This window comes from Cherax quadricarinatus, chromosome 55 (genome assembly GCF_038502225.1).
Source record: "Cherax quadricarinatus isolate ZL_2023a chromosome 55, ASM3850222v1, whole genome shotgun sequence".
Taxonomy (NCBI): domain Eukaryota; kingdom Metazoa; phylum Arthropoda; class Malacostraca; order Decapoda; family Parastacidae; genus Cherax; species Cherax quadricarinatus.
In genome coordinates, this window is record NC_091346.1 from 2,999,064 (window position 1) to 3,005,216 (window position 6,153).

Genomic DNA, 6,153 nt, shown 5'->3' on the forward strand with positions numbered 1-6,153 from the left:
TCACATGGCTCAGTTATGCATGTTTCACATGGCTCAGTTATGCATGTTTCACATGGCTCAGTCATGCATGTTCATGCATGTTTCACATGGCTCAGTTATGCATGTTTCACATGGCTCAGTTATGCATGTTTCACATGGCTCAGTTATGCATGTTTCACATGGCTCAGTCATGCATGTTTCACATGGCTCAGTATGCATGTTTCACATGGCTCAGTTATGCACGTTTCACATGGCTCAGTTATGCACGTTTCACATGGTTCTCATGCATGTTTCACATCAGCACGTTTCACATGGCTCAGTTATGCATGTTTCACATGGCTCAGTTATGCATGTTTCACATGGTTCAGTCATGCTTCACATGGCTCAGTCATGCATGTTTCACATGGCTCAGTATGCATGTTTCACATGGCTCAGTTATGCATGTTTCACATGGCTCAGTTATGCATGTTTCACATGGCTCAGTTATGCATGTTTCACATGGCTCAGTTATGCATGTTTCACATGGCTCAGTATGCATGTTTCACATGGCTCAGTTATGCATGTTTCACATGGCTCAGTTATGCATGTTTCACATGGCTCAGTTATGCATGTTTCACATGGCTCAGTTATGCATGTTTCACATGGCTCAGTTATGCATGTTTCACATGGTTCAGTCATGCATGTTCCACATGGCTCAGTCATGCATGTTTCACTGGTTCAGTCATGCATGTTTCACATGGCTCAGTCATGCATGTTTCACATGGTTCAGTCATGCATGTTTCACATGGTTCAGTCATGCATGTTTCACATGGCTCGGCCATGCATGTTTCACATGGTTCAGTCATGCATGTTTCACATGGCTCAGTCATGCATGTTTCACATGATTCAATCATGCATGTTTCACTGGTTCAGTCATTCATGTTTCACATGGCTCAGTCATGCATGTTTCACTGGTTCAGTCATTCATGTTTCACATGGCTCAGTCATGCATGTTTCACATGGCTCAGTCATGCATGTTTCACATCGCTCAATCATGCATTTTTCAAATCACTTTGTAAACAAAAGGGTTACATTTTGAGCCCTAGCTCCTGGGCCTTTTGTGTATCCGTATGCTCTTTCTCTACCCTCCCCAGGATGGATATGAGGTGCACAATAAACTAGCCGCTTCGGTGATAAATAGCTAATATGCATGTAAACGATATATAGCCAGGCAGACACAAATAGTAATGTGTGATGTAAAACATAATGGAAGCTAATTTAATAACTGGGAACCTATGTATGACTTGCAAGGAGCAAAATTAGTGTACAGACAGTCTTTGCTTTCTTCCCCTTGGATACTCTTTGACCTTGTGTGTGTATTCCCTGTTATTCCTGCCTGCAACTCATGTTACGGTCCAGCCTCTTATGGGGTACAGTACCAAATGCCATCTTGCAGTCTAAGAAAATGAAGTCTACCCAGGCATCTCCTGCCGCACATCTGTTAGTTTGAGACCAATAATACGAAAAGAACTTCAACTGAACTTTATTGATTTCAGACTGAGGGAGATTGACAACAGTTAGTACATCTATCATCATTCTATTATGCGGGAGGAGCCACGTGTTTATGGTGTATCCAACAAATTAAGCAGATTCTTGGATGTCACTACCGCCCGGCTCCGGCTGGGTTACTAGTATATTTGGGAGGTTAAATCACCACCATCTAGCGTAAGTATGTACTGAAGAGCGATAAAATTAATGAATTCACAGAACTCACTCAAATGTTCAAGAAATGTCATAGCATTTTATCCACAGTGGTATACTACAAACCATTCTCGAAATATAACCTGACTTTACTCACTGTAAATAAAGCATTACCACTGTGTGTTAGTTACCATTCTGTCCTAGGCACATGTCTATTAGACACTAGCCCTGCTGTATATACACGTGTGTGTGTGTGTGTGTGTGTGTGTGTGTGTGTGTGTGTGTGTGTGTGTGTGTGTGTGTGTGTGTGTGTTTGTGTGTGTGTTTGTGTGTGTTTGTGTGTGTGTGTGTGTTGTGTGTGTTGTGTGTGTGTGTGTGTGTGTACTCACCTAGTTGACTCAGGTTGCAGGGGTCGAGTCCAAGCTCCTGGCCCCGCCTCTTCACTGGTCGCTACTAGGTCACTCTCCCTGAACCGTGAGCTTTATCATACCTCTGCTTAAAGCTATGTATGGGTCCTGCCTCCACTACATCGCTTCCCAAACTATTCCACTTCCTGACTACTCTGTGGCTGAAGAAATACTTCCTAACATCCCTGTGATTCATCTGTGTCTTCAACTTCCAACTGTGTCCCTTTGTTGCTGTGTCCCATCTCTGGAACATCCTGTCTTTGTTCATCTTGTCTATTCCTCTCAGTATTTTGTATGTCGTTATCATGTCCCCCCTATCTCTCATGTCCTCCAGTGTCGTCAGGTTGATTTCCCTTAACCTCTCCTCGTAGGACATACCTCTTAGCTCTGGGACTAGTCTTGTTGCAAACCTTTGCACTTTCTTTAGTTTCTTTACATGCTTGGCTAGGTGTGGGTTCCAAACTGGTGCCGCATACTCCAATATGGGCCTAACGTACACACTGTGTGTGTGTGACGTAATTAATGTGTGCATAAATAACTCATTAAAACTGTGAGCAGATATAAACATGTAAATAGTTCATTACCAGTGAAACTTATCCAGCCAACAAAACTCTGCGGCCAAGTGTCTGGACCCGTTATGTGCCATGGGTATGGTGTAACTACCACCCACACCATGGGTATGGTGTAACTACCACCCACACCATGGGTATTGTGTAACTACCACCCACACCATGGGTATGGTGTGACTACCACCCACACCATGGGTATTGTGTGACTACCACCCACACCATGGGTATGGTGCGACTACCACCCACACCATGGGTATGGTGTGACTACCACCCACACCATGGGTATTGTGTGACTACCACCCACACCATGGGTATTGTGTGACTACCACCCACACCATGGGTATTGTGTGACTACCACCCACACCGTGGGTATTGTGTGACTACCACCCACACCGTGGGTATTGTGTAACTACCACCCACACCGTGGGTATTGTGTAACTACCACCCACACCATGAGTATGGTGTGACTACCACCCACACCGTGGGTATTGTGTAACTACCACCCACACCATGGGTATTGTGTAACTACCACCCACACCATGGGTATGGTGTGACTACCACCCACACCGTGGGTATTGTGTAACTACCACCCACACCGTGGGTATTGTGTAACTACCACCCACACCATGAGTATGGTGTGACTACCACCCACACCGTGGGTATTGTGTAACTACCACCCACACCATGGGTATTGTGTAACTACCACCCACACCATGGGTATGGTGTGACTACCACCCACACCGTGGGTATTGTGTGACTACCACCCACACCATGGGTATTGTGTGACTACCACCCACACCATGGGTATGGTGTGACTACCACCCACACCATGGGTATTGTGTGACTACCACCCACACCATGGGAATCTTTGGACTACCACCCACACCATGGGTATTGTGTGACTACCACCCACACCATGGGTATTGTGTGACTACCACCCACACCATGGGTATTGTGTGACTACCACCCACACCATGGGTATTGTGTGACTACCACCCACACCATGGGTATTGTGTGACTACCACCCACACCGTGGGTATTGTGTCACTACCACCCACACCGTGGGTATTGTGTAACTACCACCCACACCATGAGTATGGTGTGACTACCACCCACACCGTGTGTATTGTGTAACTACCACCCACACCATGGGTATTGTGTAACTACCACCCACACCATGGGTATGGTGTGACTACCACCCACACCATGGGTATTGTGTAACTACCACCCACACCATGGGTATTGTGTAACCACCCACACCATGGGTATGGTGTGACTACCACCCACACCATGGGTATGGTGTGACTACCACCCACACCATGGGTATTGTGTAACTACCACCCACACCGTGGGTATTGTGTAACTACCACCCACACCATGGGTATGGTGTGACTACCACCCACACCGTGGGTATTGTGTAACTACCACCCACACCGTGGGTATTGTGTAACTACCACCCACACCGTGGGTATTGTGTGACTACCACCCACACCATGGGTATGGTGTGACTACCACCCACACCATGGGTATGGTGTGACTACCACCCACACCATGGGTATGGTGTGACTACCACCCACACCATGGGTATGGTGTGACTACCACCCACACCATGGGTATGGTGTGACTACCACCCACACCATGGGTATGGTGTGACTACCACCCACACCATGGGTATGGTGTGACTACCACCCACACCATGGGTATGGTGTGACTACCACCCACACCATGGGTATGGTGTGACTACCACCCACACCATGGGTATGGTGTGACTACCACCCACACCATGGGTATGGTGTGACTACCACCCACACCATGGGTATGGTGTGACTACCACCCACACCATGGGTATGGTGTGACTACCACCCACACCATGGGTATGGTGTGACTACCACCCACACCATGGGTATGGTGTGACTACCACCCACACCATGGGTATGGTGTGACTACCACCCACACCGTGGGTATGGTGTGACTACCACCCACACCCTGGGTATGGTGTGACTACCACCCACACCGTGGGTATGGTGTGACTACCACCCACACCGTGGGTATGGTGTGACTACCACCCACACCGTGGGTATGGTGTGACTACCACCCACACCGTGGGTATGGTGTGACTACCACCCACACCGTGGGTATGGTGTGACTACCACCCACACGGTGGGTATGGGGTGACTGCCACCCACACCGTGGGTATGGGGTGACTGCCACCCACACCGTGGGTATGGTGTGACTACCACCCACACGGTGGGTATGGGGTGACTGCCACCCACACGGTGGGTATGGGGTGACTACCACCCACACCGTGGGTATAGTGTGACTACCACCCACACGGTGGGTATGGGGTGACTGCCACCCACACGGTGGGTATGGGGTGACTGCCACCCACACCGTGGGTATGGTGTGACTGCCACCCACACGGTGGGTATGGGGTGGCTACCACAAACACGGTGGGTATGGGGTGGCTACCACCCACACGGTGGGTATGGGGTGGCTACCACCCACACGGTGGGTATGGGGTGGCTACCACCCACACGGTGGGTATGGGGTGACTACCACCCACACGGTGGGTATGGGGTGACTACCACCCACACGGTGGGTATGGGGTGACTACCACCCACACGGTGGGTATGGGGTGACTACCACCCACACGGTGGGTATGGGGTGACTGCCACCCACACGGTGGGTATGGGGTGACTGCCACCCACACGGTGGGTATGGGGTGACTGCCACCCACACCGTGGGTATGGGGTGACTGCCACCCACACGGTGGGTATGGGGTGACTGCCACCCACACCGTGGGTATGGGGTGACTGCCACCCACACCGTGGGTATGGGGTGACTGCCACCCACACGGTGGGTATGGGGTGACTGCCACCCACACCGTGGGTATGGGGTGACTGCCACCCACACGGTGGGTATGGGGTGACTGCCACCCACACGGTGGGTATGGGGTGACTGCCACCCACACCGTGGGTATGGGGTGACTACCACCCACACGGTGGGTATGGGGTGACTGCCACCCACACCGTGGGTATGGGGTGACTGCCACCCACACCGTGGGTATGGGGTGACTACCACCCACACCGTGGGTATGGGGTGACTGCCACCCACACGGTGGGTATGGGGTGACTGCCACCCACACCGTGGGTATGGGGTGACTACCACCCACACGGTGGGTATGGGGTGACTACCACCCACACGGTGGGTATGGGGTGACTACCACCCACACGGTGGGTATGGGGTGACTGCCACCCACACGGTGGGTATGGGGTGACTGCCACCCACACGGTGGGTATGGGGTGACTGCCACCCACACCGTGGGTATGGGGTGACTGCCACTCACACGGTGGGTATGGGGTGACTGCCACCCACACCGTGGGTATGGGGTGACTGCCACCCACACGGTGGGTATGGGGTGACTGCCACCCACACGGTGGGTATGGGGTGACTGCCACCCACACCGTGGGTATGGGGTGCCTAATAAAGATATTAACCTAACTTTCTCGGAGACCTTC